Source organism: Larus michahellis, chromosome 1 (genome assembly GCF_964199755.1).
Source record: "Larus michahellis chromosome 1, bLarMic1.1, whole genome shotgun sequence".
In the NCBI taxonomy this organism is placed as follows: domain Eukaryota; kingdom Metazoa; phylum Chordata; class Aves; order Charadriiformes; family Laridae; genus Larus; species Larus michahellis.
The window spans coordinates 28,074,781-28,094,557 of record NC_133896.1 but is presented as its reverse complement, the minus strand read 5'-3'; positions in this window follow the sequence as shown (position 1 = coordinate 28,094,557).

Here is a 19,777-nt window from a genome sequence, read left to right as displayed (position 1 = left end):
GCAACTGACCCAAGGAGGGGTTCAGGTTCAAGCTGGGGAGATGTCAAAGCTTCCTATCTCATTCTTTGAAACTGTGAAGGGACAATGGCTAGAGATAGCAATGGGCTGTCTGTAGTGCAAGAGATATCACATGTCTGGCTGCCATTTGAGATAGCTGACACTCACTGATGAATGCGTTCTTAGCTACCAAGAGGCGAATGATATGTCAGATTGGTAGCATTTACTAGTCTGGTTGACTTCTTCTCATTGGAAAGAGAAAAAAAACAAATGAAGAATGAGTAAACAAAAATAGGCTGACAAAAGAGAAAGTGATGTGGCACAGTGAGCTGCCACAAGGAGCACACACAAGGGACGGGCACCCACGCCGAGCCTCAGCCTTGCCCACTGAGCCTGAAACTCAGCCCTTGGCACCGAGGGAGAATTTGAGAATGAAGGATTGCTCCCACTGCCAGTCCTGACGCAGGGAGCAGGAGCTGCTTCCTCTCCTTGGATGGTGGGTGGAAGGACCCAGCTTGGTAGCTCACTCTCCATGCCCATGGAGGGTCCTCCGGGGTCAGAGAGAAGAGCAGATATCACAGCTCCTTGGCCTTGCAGCATTCATTTACATTTATCTCCCTCCCAGCATACACAGTGAGGATCCTCCATGAGGACCCGAGGCCTCCAGGTGCCCTCCTGAGCTTTGCTACCTGAGCTGGGCTCCCGGAGGCAGCTTGGCAGGATGGACACCCGAAAGCCAGCCACTGCTCAGCAGGACTACTGTGCCAGCCGCAAACTCGAGAAGAGATACAGTAACCTGTTGGCAAAAAAAAAAGGCAGAAGAGAGAAAAATAGAAAAATGCCTGGAGGGGAACACTGCCATGTCTGAGCCCTTCTGGTCGCAGCATCAAAGCGTAGAAAAAAGAAAAAAAAAGGAAAATATCCTGGCAAACAAGGGTGAGGAACCCAAGAAGAAGAGAGTAGCTTGAGTCTGTAAATAGCATTTTCTGTGGGAAGAGCTCAGAAGTGTAAATAGTTAAATGGCACTGAGAATTTTAGTTGGGTTTTCTTTTTTTTTTTTTTCACTTTTAAAGAACTCCAGTGGGGGGGTTTATGTGTAAGAGTTTGGCACCTCAATAAAGCCATAAACTTCACAGTAGCTCTGTAATGCCCATATTTTTCTTATCACTTTTATTCTGCAGTGTTTGTTCATGCCAGTGATCCTCTGAGGGCGCAACACATGAAAGCTTCACTCATCTCTGTGTTGCCATTAAGCTTCAAAGGGTTGGCTCTGTGTACAATTTAAAATCACTTTTTGTGGTAAAGCGCTGTTATTAGCTCAAGCAAAGGGAATGAGCATTCAGAAAAAAAGCAGCCCTGTAATATGGGTTTAGAATCAGCAGGTTAATTTTCCTTTGCATGGATTTTTTTTTTTCCCAAAATATTTTAGGGATGTTGATGTTTTCACTAAGCTTTTCATTCGGAGTGACTCATAGCTGTGGCTTCTTATAACAGAAGGGATTCCTATTTGGACTCCCTACAAGGCACCTCCTTTCTATTTACATATAAATCAGATGCAGGAAGAGATTAGCAGCTTCATTCCAGTAACTGCAAGCAATCCAGGTCCTCCAACACCCACATTTAGCCAATTTGCAAAGAACTATTCTATGCGCTGTACAAAAGACTTGGGGAGGGGGAAGGCAGTTTGTTTTCCTTTTCCAGGGAAAAAAAAGAACGAACTGTTGCTTGAGCAAGGGATTATGACTGAAAAAAAGCAGTGGAAATCCCAGAAATCAAAGCAAACCTGTGCTGACTTGAAATGCAACTATGCTAGAGGTAGCGGGTGTTTCTGATTTTTCTGCTTTGGATACAAAGGAAAAAAAACCAAAGTCAACCTCACAGGCTTTGATGGGAATGAGCAGCCCTATTAAAGGACCGATTTAAACCTAATAAAAGCCACTGAACTCCACACGCCAGGGTCATGCAGTTAACAATCTGGACTAGAAGGTAAACAGAGCATTAATTCAGCATGGAGCTGATTAGAGTGCTGTGAGAACGAGGAAATAACCCAGAGGGACCAAGAGAGGAAAATGGATGGGAAATCAGATTGAATTGGGAGTAATGTGAACTAATACGTCCAGGCAAAAATATCAGAGAAGTTTGAAAAGCAGCCATGGTGAGGTCCCCCAGCCTGGCTGGGATGGGTTTGGCTCAGGGGCAGAAGTGGGGGCCTGGCAGGGGCAGCTTCCTCCTCCGAGAGATGGGCAACCAGGAGTCGCTGGGAGCTCTGGGCGCACAAATCATGTGGAATAATGTAATTCTGCCAGGAGCAGAGGGGGCCATGTGGCTGTGCAGCCGGACCTTGACCACAGGGCCAAGGGTATGTGTGCTGCACAGCAAGAAGAAGGGGGAAGAGCCCTCCTTAGCACATCGGTCCCTTGTCCTGTTAATCTTAGCCTCGAGTCAAACTTATATTAAGTCAGTAACTCTGACAAAAGTGAGCTTCCACACCAGATAAATGTGCGCATCAGTGCTTCACCTGTATGGATATACGATATCTCTACATAAATTACGTATACTGCATACACACACACCCCGAGTATTATATAAATACCTAATTAAATATTTACACTGAGTATTCTATGACAGTATGTCTGGACCATTTTTTTCTCCCTATTCCAACTCCTCAGGGATTGATCGTGATCTCGCTTCTACTGATGCTCATCTGGAGCCAGCAGTTACACCAAATGCAAAACTGATGTAAATTTACATTAGGATGAAGCTATTATAAACTGTCCCCACAGAAATATGTGTTTATATCTGACAGACTGCAAATTCTGCTCAGGAAACTAGTGAAAAGAAAGCAAGCTCTTACAAAACAATTTCATTTGAAAAACCTCAAAGTTATACACTCCAGCACTGTAAACAAGGTTCTCTTATGAAAGTGGATGTAGATGTCTTTCCATGAGATCAACATTTAATACAGGTGATTTTGCCATTCAGTCTTTCCTTTACAGGTTTTATTGTCAGCATAAACATTTATAAGGCAGATACTAAGATTGTTTGGTCCGTTTAGGAGCTGAGCCTGAAAGAATGCTGCTTTCGGTCTGCAAACCTTTTTACAGGCTCTTAGTCACAAAAACATTTGCCACCAAGTTTTCCAAATATCCTGGTGTAGCCAAAACTTGCCAGAGACTGTGTCTATATTACGGTAATTTTTCTTAGATCATGTTTCTTAGACAGTGGGAGGAAAGACAAAGGGACAAAAAAAAAGTCAAGCTAGTGCTTATAGTCATCAATCCAGTATCTGGGAGGTTTCTGAACTTCTTGTATGGCTCCCAAACACCACCTCTGTGCTTGCATTTCCCTTCTTTGAAATCAGGGTAGTACTGCTCCTCTGTGTGCCAGGTAAGCTGCTCTCGCAATGTGCATTTCTTCCCAGTGGCCCGTCCCACGCAGCAGTAGTACTTGGCATGCAGGGGCTTCAGGAGCTGAGCAGAGACTGCAGAAGTGATGGAGATGCTCCATGAAAAAAAAAAAAAAGGAGATACAGCAGGGGGAGGAAAGCAAGAGATGCACAGGACAGAAGAGCAAAAAGCTGCAGAGCTGGTGCTGGGAAAAAGAGTCGCCAATTTCTAAAATCTCACTTTATTTAAAATTAAGTTGGACAACATCTGTATAAAATGCATAATCCTTCAATCTTAAATCTTTACAATATACTTTCTATTTATTTTGCTAAAGCAAAGCTACATATCAAATCGTTCTATCTGGATGACGTTGTTATCTAATAATACAGTAATTCCCCAGCATTTGGTTACCTCTGGCTTTGGCATTTTAAAATCCTACTTTTTAAAAATTGAATTAGTTTTTTGGCATTGTTTGATATGGTCACAAGTGTTCATGCCAACGGTGGTCCAGAATAGATGACAGAAAATCAAACAGCAGCAGTTTATACGTATTCTATGCAAATAACTGATTCGCAGGAGGCAGATGTCAAAAGCAGAGACAACGGAAGGTCCAGTCATGCTTTACTTCTCTGTTCTGCCTGTTGTTCCACTCAGGGCATTTAATTTATTAGGTTATTAAATTATTAATAACCAATGACAAACAACTGAAAAAATAGAAGATTAAATAAACTAAAGATGATAATACAATGAATTGCCAAAGCATGGTATTACCCAACTGGTAAAACCCCAGATACGACATTTGTTTAGTTTTCTGCCACAAAACAGGAAAATAGAAAATGCATAAAGTTAAGCCACGGAGAAGGAAATTTTTTTTTATTACAACAGGAGATACCATTTCAACAGAAAAGCAACCACCTCTTTTTATACAAACCATACACAGCCAATCTGCATATTTTTTGTTTTCATAATATGAAAAGGAAATGGTAACAAATATCCAAGCAAATACCTTCCTGTAGCCAAACTATGCCTCTTCAGGAACTATGTAATCGGATACAATATAATATCATCATTCATCATCTAAGACATTCAATACAACTTCACCCATATCACAAGGTCATTTCTTCCAATGGTCATTTAATAAAAACATAACTTTGTAGTCCAAAAATATTTATGCTGGCTTCAGCAAAAAGTGTCTGATTGGAACAGTCCAAAGAGGTCGGGGTATCTTGACGATGCTCAAGTTCCTGACATTTCTCACTGCTGTCCCGTGTGAATGTAAGGACTTCACTGAGACTCTTCAGACAGTTATATTTACAGTTTCTTCTTCCTCTTCATCAGGGTCAAAGAGATTTGAAGGTGCTCAGGAATTCACAAAAGTAGGATCCTTATTTATAATCTTCTTGGTGCCAGAACAAGTGTCAGCTGGTCTTTGCTACTGTAAATAGAAAGGTCTCCCCATGCACTCATTTATAAGGGCTGGGAACTACCATTTTTCCTGGCTCTGTGCCTTTCTGAGTCAGAAAGAGCCCCAGGCTCAGCACCTACCTCTGTGGCCCCTGGAGACATAAGCTCAAAAGATAACAGATAATACAGACCAACGTTGCAAAACAACGCCAAATTCTCAGAGTTAAGGTTTTATTATTTATTAAATGTAACTTTAAAGTTACAGATTTTTCCCCTCCTATCCATCTTGAGGTTGCACCCAGGTTTTAAGAGGTACCCTGGTTTTTCAAGATCAACAGTTGCCTGTGGGTGATGTACAGGATATACACAATGGATGCAGGACCAGATTCTCCCCTCTCTTTGGCTACAAGGAGGCAGAGGGAAGTAAAGGCTGTACTTGTAGAGACAAGCCCTAAAAAGTTAAAACTTGCAGTTCCCAGAGGAGAAAAGTAGGATGCAATCCTCATTTGGGTGGGACAGCACATTTTGAAAGTGATTGCATCAGGAACAGGGGAGCACTTGTGTTCACAGAAAAAAATGTCTTACCCTCCTCAAGAACAAAAGGAGGAAATATCATCACTCCTTCCTTTGGATGTATTTTGTCAGCATCAGATGGAATTTTGTACAAGTGCATGAATATGCACACATGCACACATGCATAAGCACATACAGGCATTTAAGATTAAAGTTGCTCCATGCACTGGACGAATCGCAGTACCACAATATGACAATACTTCCTGCTCCACTCTGATAGGGAAGATGGAACAGAAGGGAAGGACAAGGGTGAAGAAAAGAATAGGGATCCCAGCAAATACATTATCCAAAAGGGTATTGGATCCAAAAAGGATCCAAAAGTATCCAAATCCCTCTTCTTTTCTTCAGCGTGAGTTTCTCTTGTCTCACTAACTTATGAGAAGCGTGACCCCTTCGGCCCCCTTCATTTCGGAAGAAGCATACAAGTGTTTCCTTGTTCACTTGCCTTAGTCCTACCCTTTAATGGCAGCCCAGAAGCTCATCACATTTCTTATCTCTGAAAAATGCTTAATGCCTTTTGACATTCTCGCCAAAAAAAATCTTCACTCATTAGTCATCTCATGTTTTCGTATTGTGGCTGTTATTCATAACTTTTGCTAATTTGCTAAATGGGCCAAAATGGACATACTCATCTCACTGAGAGCGGCAGTGTATTCAGAGGAGCAGGCACATTGCAGATGCGACACTGAATCACTTGTATCAATCCAAAACACAGGTGGTGGTATTGCCCAGAAAAGGCATTACTCAGTTAGAGGTAACTTAGACTCTGATGCCCACTTCCCAAGATGTTCATATATTCACTCCTAATCAGAGAACAGAATCCAAGATTCCCTACTCCTAACACAGCACAAGTCACATGGGAGCCCTCTTGTCTACCTTTTCTTTGGGTTCCTGATTTCTTCATCTGGGCCATCGGCAGTCTATCTGCAATAGGAAGGACGGAGTGTGACCCCATCCCAGCCTAGCGTAGAGGCTGGGAAATGGGAGGGGGCTGGGACTTCCTCAGGATGTGAAGGAAACTGGAATCAGATCTTCCACTTCCCAGCCAAGTACTTTCCCCCCAGGTCATCAGGACAGCATGGCCACTGCCTTTCCCTCTTCCCTAGGTAGTTTATTGCTGTCCCTTGCTGAACCGGGAGTGCAAATCAAGCTCTTCCAGAGAGAAGCCCTGAACTGATTCATTTAGCCAAAAACTATGGCCCCATCACGTGTAGCAATGCCGGTAAAGGTACCCAAGTAAGCTTTTGGGGTCTAAGTGTCTGAGCACCTACACAGCCCAGGCAGGATTTACATTAATTGCCCAGGGAAGTCTAGTTCCTTAAACTGAGCTTATGAAGAAAGACAGGTGCCTGAATTGCGAGTCTGGCCATTAATCCCTCTGACTTTAACCGTATCCTGTGCAAAAACACGAGCCTGAGCACATACTTAAATCCAGACTCAGACACGGCTTTAAGGCAGCCTTTGGAGAACGCTAGAGGAGAAGGTGGGAAACCATGAGCAAAATGCCTCCGCAATGTGAATATTAACACATGGCCTTTTGCTTTCACTGATCACACCTCGGGTAAAAGCCTCTGCCATGCTCCTGCCTTGCTCCAAGGGCCAGCGGAGAGGCGGGGCCTCCACCATTAATATGAACATCTGGTCCACCTTTCACAGAGAGCTACAAGCAACCATAAAGTCAACTCTCTTGTGATCATTTTCTAGAATTTATGTCATTTGGCACCTGCCCCAAAGTAAATGCTAATACAACTTTCTGCGCTTATGTGCTTTCATTTCTAATGGCACATTATAATAGTTTTTCTAACAAAAACAACACTGCTATCAGGAAGTCACACAGTTATATCAGTTTCTAGGTAGGATAAAATAATTGCACTGATGTTAAATCTGAGAGAAAGAAGTCAAGAATAAGGAGCTTTATTTATTGACACTAACTTTTCATAGAATCATAGGGTTGGAAGGGACCTCTGGAGATTATCTAGTCCAACCCCCTGCCAGACCAGGGTCACCTACAGCAGGTTACACAGGAACGCGTCCAGGTGAGTTTTGAATGTCTCCAGAGTTGGAGACTCCACCACCTCTCTGGGCAGCCTGTTCCAGTGCTCTGCCACCCTCAAAGGAAAGAAGTTCCTCCTCATGTTTAGGTGGAACTTCCTATGCTCAGGTTTGTGCCCGTTACCTCTTGTCCTGTCATTGGGCACCACTGAAAACAGCCTGTCCCCATCCTCCTGACACCCACCCTTTAAGTATTTATAAGTGTTGATAAGATCCCCCCTCAGCCGTCTTTTTTCCAGACTGAAGAGACCCAAATCCCTCAGCCTTTCTTCATAAGAGAGGTGTTCGAGTCCCCTAATCATCTTGGTAGCTCTCTGCTGCACCCTCTCCAGCAGTTCCCTGTCCTTCTTGAACCGGGGAGCCCAGAACTGGACACAGTGCTCCAGGTGCGGCCTCACCAAGGCAGAGTAGAGGGGGAGGATGACCTCCCTCGACCTGCTGGCCACACTCTTCTTGATGCAGCCCAGGATGCCATTGGCCTTCTTGGCCACAAGGGCACATTGCTGGCTCATGGCCATCCTGGTGTCCACCAGGACTCCCAGGTCTCTTTCAGCTGAGCTGCTCTCCAGCAGGTCAGCCCCCAACCTGTACTGGTGCATGGGGTTATTCCTCCCCAGGTGCAGCACCCTACACTTGCCCTTATTGAAATTTCATAAGGTTCCTCTCTGCCCAACTCTCCAGCCTGTCCAGGTCTCTCTGTATGGCGGCACAGTCTTCCGGTGTGTCATCCACCCCTCCCAGCTTTGTGTCATCAGCAAACTTGCTGAGGGTGCACTCTATCCCCTCATCCCCTCATCCTCACCTCTTTGCAGGTTTCTACTTGAGATTAAAAGCCAAGATTGGGTGGAAGTTCAGAATGTCCTGGCTCTTCTTAACCTGGCTCTTCTTAACATTCTGGATTAGTAAATATTTTGGGGTGGGACCTGCACTTCCCTTTCTGTAAAATAAAAAATAAACAAAACCTGCCCTTAAAACTAAATATCAAATATCTGCATTCTCTCCTCTGAATTTGATGAAATAATGGAAAATATTAAATTTTCCTTGATGGCCAAGATAGGTATTTTTTTTAATTCTACCTCAATAAAGCTGCTAAAAACGTAGTGAGTAGGACAAAGTGAATGGGGCAAGCAGGATGAAAATCTGGAAGCCGGTATGGCTTCCATTAGTAGTTTGAACTTACTATAAATCTCAGATATTTTTCAATATCGTTAGATCATATTTTCTCATGGAAAACTGTTCTTCCAGAAAATTTCAGTCCATTCCTAATCAGAACAGAACAGATCATGAGTAACTTTTCAATTGTTCTTTAAACAAGACCTGGAAATCTAATTGATAATAAATTTACAATTCCATTAAAAATTAAATAGTTTCTTCTTTGACTGTTTAGCAAAAATCCTGCTGGGGATCCTTGTCATTTTTTAATGACTCAGGACTTGCAGAAAATTATATTTCATAACAAGAAGATGATTTAGTGCAGAGAACATTGACTCATGGTGTTTTATCCTCTTTTGCAGGGTAATAAAACATGTGTTACTGTCTTGGACATGGAGACTTTTCCAAGATAATGTGCAAAAAGCGGAGGCTTTTGCCTGTATACCACTGAAGTCACTAACTTCACTAAGAGAAGGACTGGAAACAAAATGAGAGTGTTTAAATGTAATTTTGTGAAGACCGTATATTTAGAAGCCATTTAATTTCCATCAAGTCTTTCCTTCCTTATATCCTTGCCACGCACAGTGCTCTTTAGGCCAACCAGCATGAGAAACCTAGTGAATAGGTGTGAACTATGTGCTGTACGCTGGATTTTTAATATCTAAAACAGAATGCACTGTTCCCAAAGAGCGATAAAAATGCCTGCATCCTAAGGGCATTTTTATATTTGCGTTTGGAAAATATTCCTCTCTCCACAGCTGTTACCCAGCCAAAAAACAATGCGTGAGTACAGCCAACAACTTGGAGTGGAAAGGAGCTATTTATTTCCTTGCTATGGTCCAAGGTGTTTTCAGGATTGCTGAATATAGTTTCCTGTTTTTAAGACAGTTCTTAAAAGTGGACCTTTGGGGAAGCAAGTTATTCTGAAAGTTGCACTAACTTCAGAGTAATGTCATTGATCTCCCTCAATTGGTCTTGGTTTATGTCACTGTGGCTCAGTTTCTTTTGTATTTTATGAAACAACACAAAGTCTGTTCAAGTATGGACGTATCCACACTGCTGATATTCAATAATCGGAACAGCTTCAGTTTTATGAAGTCTTTTTTTATGATCTTATGAAGATCAGTGCAACTGCAGGTGACATTTGAGGTAGAACTGGGTGTCCAAACATCTGTCTTCATCTCCTGCATCGCTCCACTTCAGGATAAGAAAGCAGCATCTGTTGCCAGGTGTGTGTGCCACTTTTGCCTCATTGCAGCACGACTTTCAGTAGGCTATTGGCAAGCTCTTGAAAGCCAAGCAATTTGTGATAGACTCTTTATTGATAGACCAATGATAGACCATTGATAGACCATTGATAGTCTGTTAGGTGTTTCTACAGAGCAGCTTTCTCAAAATATATCTCAGCAAATTTAAGGAGTTCTGGGACCTTGCAGAGCACAAGTCCCTTTGAGCTGAATCAGAGACAAAATTGAATGTGTTGCCATATTGCAGTGGTTTAAGTACATTTTTTTCTGCACGTAAGTACGCAGTTTGAAATAATCCAAAATTATTAAGCGATATTTATACTCACAATTGATATTCGGTTCTCTTCAAATGTAACACGGAGTTATTACATCCCTTTCGATCTAGTTTGCATGATCATTTTATTATCCTGTAACATGGAAGTGCCCTGGTCTGAGATTTCTGCTGGTGGAGAAAAATAAAAGTTGGGTTCCATGTTAAAGCAGCCCACACGCTTACAAGACTACAAACAGACGATGGATGTTTTTTTCAGGTTCCGTGCAATTCAGGGCTCAGTACAGCTCCAGCCGGGCACTGGTAAGCCATTTCTTGATATTTTTCCACACAGCTGCTTTATTGGTGATATCACATACCTGGTGTCAGGCTTGGTTGGTTACAAAGGCAGGATGGCATCCTTGCGGACTCGGCACTACAGCAAGACTGCAGCCCATCTTTCCCTGTGCAACTTGTACCTGAATTAGGTTTTGAATCCTTATGGCATCAATACTGCCCAAAATTCACATAACTTCAGCCGTCGCATGCCTAGTCATCAATAATGACAGTTATAGTAAACACAATAGTTCAGTAGATTAAATTAAACAAATGATGTTTAATAATGATCAGTTTTAAATCTCACTAAACCCAGGGGAATCCCTGTCCTGTGAGCTTTACTGGTGAATTAGTTTGATTCCTGTGTTTGGGACATTCCTTCATGTCTTTATCTAGAAAACCATTCACAGAAACTATTTATTCACTAGGTCAACACTTGTCTTGGAATGTAAATATTTTAATACCAAATAGGGACTGCTAATAGGATGCAGTATTTTTAAAAATACGATCCAGTGAAAGATGTTCATGAAAGATGTTCTTGAAAGATATTGGCTTGCCTCTTTTACTCTTCAGGGTGTGTGAATTCATGCGTAATTCAAGTTTTACCTTTCCTGGAGGATTTTCTAGCATTTATGGAATCAGTAAAATTACCAGATTGCAAAGAAATACAGAGCAAAAGCTCATTAAATGACAGTGTTTTTAACTATTTTTAATACTGCTCTGCTTCCTTCTGTTAATAGTTAATGTCCTGTGGACATCTGAGGACAGTGCTATCCCTGTTACAGATTTGCTTGTCCTGTTTTCTCAGCTAACTTGTGCAAGCTTAGCATCCGCAACCCCAAGGACATGAGGCTGTCCTTCTCATGACAGAACCAGAGTCAGAGCGCAGAATGGGACTCTAAAAAGGATGACCAAGAGACGATGTTCATCATTTCTCATGTTCACTACTTTTCCTAAGAAAAATACATAAAACTTACACACATAAACATGGAAATATATATTGGTGGGGAAAGTGTAGTAATTTCTGCATTTAAGAAGAGTGCGCAGTGCTGAAGAGATAAGTGTATAGAACAAGAAAAAAATTGAAAAATTCACCATTGAATGAACTAATGAGGAAATTACTGATTGAACAGCTACTCTGCTTTAGATGCTATCAGACTCAAAACAATTTTAAAGTTATCTATATAAATTTTAATTATGTTCTTTTTCCTTTCAAACACGGATTTTCTAATCACACAAACTGACGGAGAAATCCGTCTGATCAGTGATGCCACACAACATTTTACAAAACCCCTAGTGGAAAATATATTTCCACATATGTACTAATAATCATCATTAATATCCAACATAGAGTCCTTTGTTTTAATAACACTGTTTTATTATTATTAGCAGTGCTTAATATTCTGTAATTATATTCTCAAAATATTATCCTAGTTATTTCTCATCCCACTTGCAGTAAAAATGGGTCTCTGTTGCTGGATTGATTCTTACAATGTAGAAAACAACAATGCTACTGAGGAAAAAGTAAAAAATCAGAACAAGTGGTGTCATGAATAATACTAATACCATGACAAATTTGTATAAGGGAATGACTTTTTTATTTTTCTTATTATTTTACCAATCTCCAGTTAAAAAAAAAAAAGTCTACACATCACATATTCTGAGGAAATGATAGAACTTCCTGTTCTCTCACATCTGGAACATTAGCAAGCTCAACCTCCAAAAAAATAGAGGCTAAATAATTTACCACGCTGTTTATTTCAAAGACCTCTTCCAGAATTAAAGGAAATCTATTTGCATGTTTCTAAAGGCATTGTTCCTTCAGTCTGTGATGTTCATCAGCCAGGTTTGCTGCTTTTGTTTTTGTAATCTAAATAAATATAGTTCAATGGTTTGGAACTCCGTGGTTATCCCAGTGGATTCCTCTATATCTATTGTGTAAGGCAGAACTAGGGGAAGCAAAGGATGACTAATTTTACGAACATGAGATGATGGAAGCAAGTAGAGATCTCTACATTCTACTACAATCTGCCGCTTTTTAAGACTCTTATAAAGTCTAATGATCCAATAGCTTCTGAATCTCCCACAGTTAAGTTTGTATTTTCCATTGTCACTGATTTTTTTCTACAGTTTTCTTTGGCTTATTAATTCATTAGATTTGGCTAGAAATTAGGTAAAAAACCTCTAATATTTTTGGTGGTAAAACACCTCTAATTTACTTGTGGTAGTGCACACAGGCACCTACCAAACAATAACTACTGGGTGAAAATCGACACCTAGTTTGCAATAATATGTTCACAAAATCATGGCCTAAGTGAGAAACAAGTTTTGAGGTAAGGGAGAAACAGACACTGAGAAACAGCAGTTGAAGGGTGAAAGCCAAGGGAAATGAAACACATTATGCTGACAGGAAGAGTTAAAATGAAAATGGATTTCAATTTTTTTTCTGATATACTCTATTTTTTTTTAAATATTTTTAAGATTCTGCAAAGCAATTACAGCTTAACTAAAGTAACCTGTATCAAATTTTGTGTAGTCCTTACTTGTCAATGGTAAAGCAAACATCTGAGAAGGTTTCTACCTTAAGCAGAGCTTTACAGGAATGAGATTTCCCATTTTGTGGAAAACTATACAAAATGTGTTTACAACTGTAAACACAGAGTTTTAAAATTTCCTGTTATTTTCTATGAATCAGGCTGTTTCTGTATTTCCATACCAAAACAGTATTAAAATTGATTTATACTAGCTGAATTTCTCCATTTTAGCAAAACATAGTAAAAAGAGAATTTGGTTGATGCAACCTGGATTGTGGCCCAAAACCAGCACCTGTTCTTCCACTGAAATCAAGGTGACTCTGGGCAGGATCGCACAGTGCACAATGCAGGACTGAGCCCGAGACCATACAGACAAAGCCATGGAAGACAATGCATAATTGAAACCAGCTATAAACCAGCTGGATTTTATTCTAAGCCTGTCCCTTACACTGCCTACAGTCAAGGGAGAGAAATCAGCTCCTAAGGGAGAGAAATGGGCTCCTAAGGGCATTTTTAGCCTAATTATAAAACACACATGTAGCCAAATCACTTTCTAAAGAGCCTCTCCTGCTAACTGTAGAAGAACTAGCTTAGGCTAAATATCTAAATTATAGAATTTCCACTTTTAAGACAGTTAAATTTGGAAGAGAGAAATATTTAATTATTATGTGGTTTATTATTGACTTGAGATGGCCACAATTTCACCAAATCTTTTTGTATACAATGGCTGTTGATGTTTAAATATGTAGCTGCTGCCACCAAAAGAACCTCAGAATTTCATAACAGCACTGAAGACCAAATTTTTCCAGGGATCTCCAGAAGATCCCCACATTATCTCCTGAAAACCATGTCCAGAAGACAATGTTCATAGATATTTTGGGGAACTCCTTCTCACAATGTTGCCTAATGCAACATTCGTGGTTCATGAGAATTTTTATTCCCAGTTAAAAATACGAAATGTGGTAGTATTTGGTCCCTTTGAATATGATGAATAGCCCAGTTAAAATTTAGTCAAAGTCATCATCCCAGAGCAGACGTTGTATAGAGGAAAGGTTTGGAAGAGAAAGGGCGAAGTTTGAATTGTCCCTAAAGCTGCATAGGCGGCCAGTGCAAAGTGCCTGAGGAGAAGGGTGAGACTTTTCCATTTCCTTGAGTAAGTCTATGATTTAGCACTGAACTTTGGACACTGAGAAGCTCTTAAGAGCACAAAAGTGGCAGCAGGAATAGTTAAGATGGGAAGTGATTAAGGCATGAACAATGTGAGGCTGGAAAGTACTGCAACAGGCCATTGGGAAATAACAATTACAGTGTCAGCACTGAACTGCCAAATGTGTTTGCTACTGACTGAAGTGGGACCCAGGATTTCTTTGTCGCAAAGCATGGCATGCCTAAAAATGAAATATTTGTCTCAATCAGTGAAGAAAACATAAATAAAGTGGTGTCGCTTCCCACCTTCTTGGTGGACTCATTTGTGCCATACATGTTCATGGATAATAATGGATAATGGATAACCATAATGTTCATGGATAATCATCAGTGCTGTATTAGTCAGCAGCACATGTTCCTCAAAGTGATTTTCCTAGTGCATGGTGAGGTGTTGCCCAAATGGTGAATAGAAAACAAGACAGTGTGCCTTAGCAACATGTTTCAAGAAGAAAAAGCATACTGGCAAAATTCACTGGCAAATCAACACAACATTTTTTATAAAAAGGGAATCGCTCAAGGGGACCTTTCTCAAGACTGAAGTTTGTGCAATCTAAAACTTGGAAAGATGTTTTGACTAGACTAAGCAATCTGTTGACCTTTCAGAGACATGCTCTTGGTAAATTCATGTGTACCAAAGGTACTGGAGCTGCTTTACTATGAAGCAAGGCAATGTCTGCTCAAGGAATGCCCCAATTTCATGAAGAATGTAAATGTGCTATTTTTACCGGACCCTGAGAAAGTTACATAGCTATCTCATATTGTACAACCCTAATGCTCTTTCCTATCAAACTATTAAAAACATCTCCATAGACACAAATTAGCATCACAGATGCTAAAATATTGCCAGCACTCAGTCAGTAAAAATGTTCTAGGCAAAATGTTAAGTTAAACATATGCTCATGGGGAATGCTGGGGGTACGGGGCTGAAGGGGTCTCCATGCCATAGCTCTCCAGCAGCTCGAAAAGTTGTTTTATGGAGACAGACACACACACACTCTACAATAAAAGCATTTGGAGAAAGCTTTCTATTTTCTTCTGCAAATGGAACTTTCATATTCTCACTAGAAGATCATTTAGTGTCATGTCCCACACAACATACTTGTCACTAAATGGGCGAGACATGGATTTGACAGATGGACCACTCAGTGGATAAGGAATTGGCTGGATGGTCACACTCAACGAGATGCAGTCAACGGCTCGATATCCAAGGGGTGACCAGTGATGAATGGGGTGACCATTGATGAGTGGTGTTCCTCATGGCTCGGTACTGGGACAGGTACTTTGTTGGCGACATGGACAGTGGGACTGAGCGCACCCTCATCAAGTTGGCCAACAACACCAAGCTGTGTGGTGTAGTCAACACGCTGGAGGGAAGGGATGCCATCCAGAGTGACCTGAACAGGCTTGAGAGGTGGGCCTGTGCAAAACTCATGAAGTTCAACCAGGCCAAGTGCAAGGTCCTGCACTGGGGCAATCCCAAGCACAAATACAGGCTGGGCGGATAATGGCTTGAGAGCAGCCCTGAGGAGAAGGACTTGGGGGTGTTGGTGGATGAGAAGCTCAACATGACCCTATGCAATGTGCCACAAAAATGTGCCTGCAACCACATCCCAGGCTGCATCAAAAGAAGCATGGCCAGCAGGTCAAGGGAGGTGATTCTACCCCTCTACTCTGCTCTCGTGAGACCCCACCTGAAGTACTGTGTCCAGCTCTGGACCCCCAACATAAGAAGGACGTGAACCTGTTGCAGCAAGTCCAGAAGATGTCCACGAAGATGATCAGAGGGCTGGAGCACCTCTCCTGTGAAGACAGGCTGAGAGAGTTGGGGTTGTTCAGCCTGGAGGAGAGAAGGCTCTGGGGAGACCTTATAGTGGCCTTCCAGTATTTAAAGGGGGCCTCCAAGAAAGATGGGGAAGGACTCTCCATCAGGGATTGTAGTGATAGGACAAGGGGCAACGGTTTTAAAGTGAAGGAGGGGAGATTTTGATTAGATATTAGGAAGAATACAGTGAATTAGGAATTCTTTACTGTGAAGATGGTGAGACACTGGCACAGGTTGCCCAGAGAAGTTGTGGATGCCCCATCCCTGGAAGTGTTCATGGCCAGGCTGGATGGGGCTTTGAGCAGCCTGGTCTAGTGGGAGGTGTCCCTGCCCATGGCAGGGGGGGTGGAACTGGATGATCTTTAAGGTCCCTTCCAACTCTAACCATTCTATGATTCTACAATTCTATGATTTTTAAGCCATCATTCACACTCTGGCATTCAGCAGTTCAGTATTTTACTTTAATGTTGTAATCTCAATAAAACATTCTCAGTTGTGGCTACTTCCATTCATTGAGAATTTACCACCACTTGAAAATGCTTTCCCATTATTCAGTTGTCTCTAAATAAAAAATTTGCCTGGTAAAAGCAGGTTCTTTAGAATAGATAGCACCACTTAGGGATGGCCGCGTCTCTTACAGTAAATCCAGATAGTTCCATCATAGAACATTTCACGAAGCACTGCGCTTCTCCTTCTGACTTGTTACATCACTTTATTACATCAAAATAATAGGCGGGGAGCAGTCCCTGTGTCCACTTCAATGCAAGAACCCCAGTTCAAGTCACTGCAGTGCTGCAGACTATGCAGGAAGGAAACTTTTCCACTGTCTGCACCAGCAGTGCCTCCCACACAAAGTCCTGTGGCATCCAGCTCAGGAGGGTTGTGTCTCACCCTCTGGGACCCACATGCCCAGTCCACACTCGGGAGGGCGCTGGGGCTGCCCTGTCTCCCTCCCCATCAACCCCCGGCTCCCACGGGAAGGCATCCCGGCTGAGTCAGCTGGAAGGGGGCTGCAGCACATTCCTGACAGATCCAAGATATAAGACACATAAACAGGCTGTATAGCACTTCTTCTATTCTCAGTTACCCAGACATTAAACAACCCCCGGACTTCCATTGTGTAGGGATTGTATCTTGATGGGTAGAAGAACAAAGAAATGTGTCAAAGCATACAGGAATATTTCTGCCCACATGTTCGCATTTTTCTGAATGTTAATTAAATAACCTCAGGTGGCTTCGCCTGATTGTTTACACTTGAACTTTTCATCAGCTTAATATTCCATAAACCTGACTACACATGCTATTCATTCACGAATTTTTAAAAATGGGTTCATTTTGTTTCAAGATGCAGATGTTAGTATAATACAGTACTAACAGATCTCTCAGAGTGAATAAACAGGAATCTGTGTTTATGCATGATACAGAGAATTGTGTAGGGAGTTCTCCTCATTAAAATGGTAAACTAAGCCCAACTTAATTACATCTTGAAAGCCAAAGGGAAGTATGTTACTATCTTATCCTGCAGGACACAAGGTAATTTAAAAAAAAAAAACACAAAACAGTGGCATGTTAGTGATAATGTAAACAGAAATACAAAATCAAGCTAGGCAGTAGCATTTGGCACGCTTCATAACTATAGATATCTGGTTTTATTTCCAGCAATGATCTTCTGGCTTGGCTACTTATAAGAAAACAAGGTAAGTCAGTTTTTAAAAGCTGTCCTAAAGCACACTCCATATATCTGGAAAACAAAATTAAATGTGTACAATATACTTTTTTGCTCTGAGACAGTTTATACAGGTTCTAGATTAATGTTCTGCAAGGAAACAGAGAGAAAGCCGTTGTAAAGACAATTACATTTTCTTTCTTCTAACAAGAAATTAGGAGCAATAAGCTTTCTCTGTTTCCTTGCCTGATGACGAAAGGCTGTAAACCAAGATATTAAGAAATTGGGCCAAAAAGAAATCTGGGAACCAGGATGCAAAAGTCATAGTACTTCGGACTGTGCTGCAGCATTTTTGACACATATTTTGTTTACTTCATTTTTTTAAGTGATATTTTTTTTTCTGAAGGTGATTTTTTAAGTGATTTTTTTTTTCCAAAAGGAGCTGAGCACAGGTTCTCTCCCTTGTTGTTTAGCAGCAGGACAAATTCACAGCCTCAACAAATCCCCCTGATAAATTTTTAAGCTAGCAGTACCGTAAGCTGTACCTGTAAGTCAAAAAAATCCATCATATTATTAGACTACTTTTGGCATCTAGCTTCTCCTAGTCATGTATTCGCACCCAAAAGAATTCTTCTCTGGTTGAGCTGAGCTGATGTATCTCCAGCTAAAATATCCGCAACTTGTAAAGGAGATATCCTTGCAGTCAGCATATATTAATAGCTTTGAGACCAGAACAGTCTGTGGTGCTGTCTACCTTTGCACAATGTCATTGTGGTTAGCAGAACCACTCTATAAATAAGCTTCGGGTTCTGTGTTCTCGGCTTTTTCAGCCTCAGGAGGCTGGAAATTAAAGCCTGCAAATCACAGGGAAGTGCCCTAACTAGCCAACATGGGGGGAGAAGTAGGATATTGTGGTTTTTACTGGCACACAATACAATTAATCTAACTGTTCCCACCTCGCTGAAAATTTTAAAAAGACCAAGTTTCATCAAGAGTATATAAGATGCCATTTTTTCAGCAAAAATGGCTCAGCCAAATGAAAGCACCCAGAGTTAACCCCGAAACAACACCCAAGAAGCCTATGAACACAGCAGTCTATCAAACCTCACATAAAACAAACTTTAGATGTGGATGGTGTCATGCAACCACATGAAAAAAATTACAAACATTTTCACATGCCACAAAATGAAACTGTGTAACCCCGCAGTTAAAAATACGGATTCCCTTTAAACGAGTGCAGAGGAACCAGGAACCACAACAGCCACCCCTGGGGCCCCCGCTCTCTGTTCTCCTGGCAGTGGCTGAACCTTTCTGTTAAGTCCCTGGAGTCAACTCCAATTAATAACCGTGCTGCAGGTCGGCACTTGGCCAGATCCCATCAAATAATATTTACGTCTCCCTTATCAGGTCATAAATTGTTAAACTTGATCTTTTGGAGTACCCAAAACAATTACCTGCCTCTCATAAAAGCAATGCGGTGTATTGCTAGAGGCATAAAAGAGCTTCTATTGTTTTTAAACTTGTGCTGGTAGATGGAGTTGGTAGACAGAGAGGCTGCCTTTCCTGAATGAATGGACTGAGTCCTCAATCTTTAATTCTGATCTGGTGAATGGAATTAAAATGCTTAACCAACCACCCGGACAGATGTTAGCATAGTTGTTTTCAAACCTGACCTGCTCCCAGAGCTCTTCAAAAACCACCAGTATCCCTTAGCCCTTAGCGGTGAGAACAGTTGGTAGCAAGGGAACTGGACTTTGATAGATCACTCATTCCAAAGTTCATCTACTAGACTGTTAACATAGGTGGGCACACTTAAGCACTTTCTAATGCAAAAATGCTTAATTGTTTTTTCTTTCTGCTACTGTCCAAAATCAGAATTCAGGCATTGGTGTTTCTCTTGTAACACCCTACCTCACTGCTGCCTCCTGCCCAGCAAGAACTCGGCTCCAGTTTCTGCTTTAGTTGCCGTCCCTGTGCCCCAGGCTCTCCTCAGTTCCGATTGCGGAGAGGTGGTTTGCAGGAGCAGGTCTTCAGTTGGTGCTAACTGATGTGCTGGCAGAGCTGACACCCTGCTCTGAAAGTTCGTGTGAATACAAGAGACTTTAAACAGTTATTTTAACAGCTTATTTTCACTCTCAAAGTCTTTGACCAT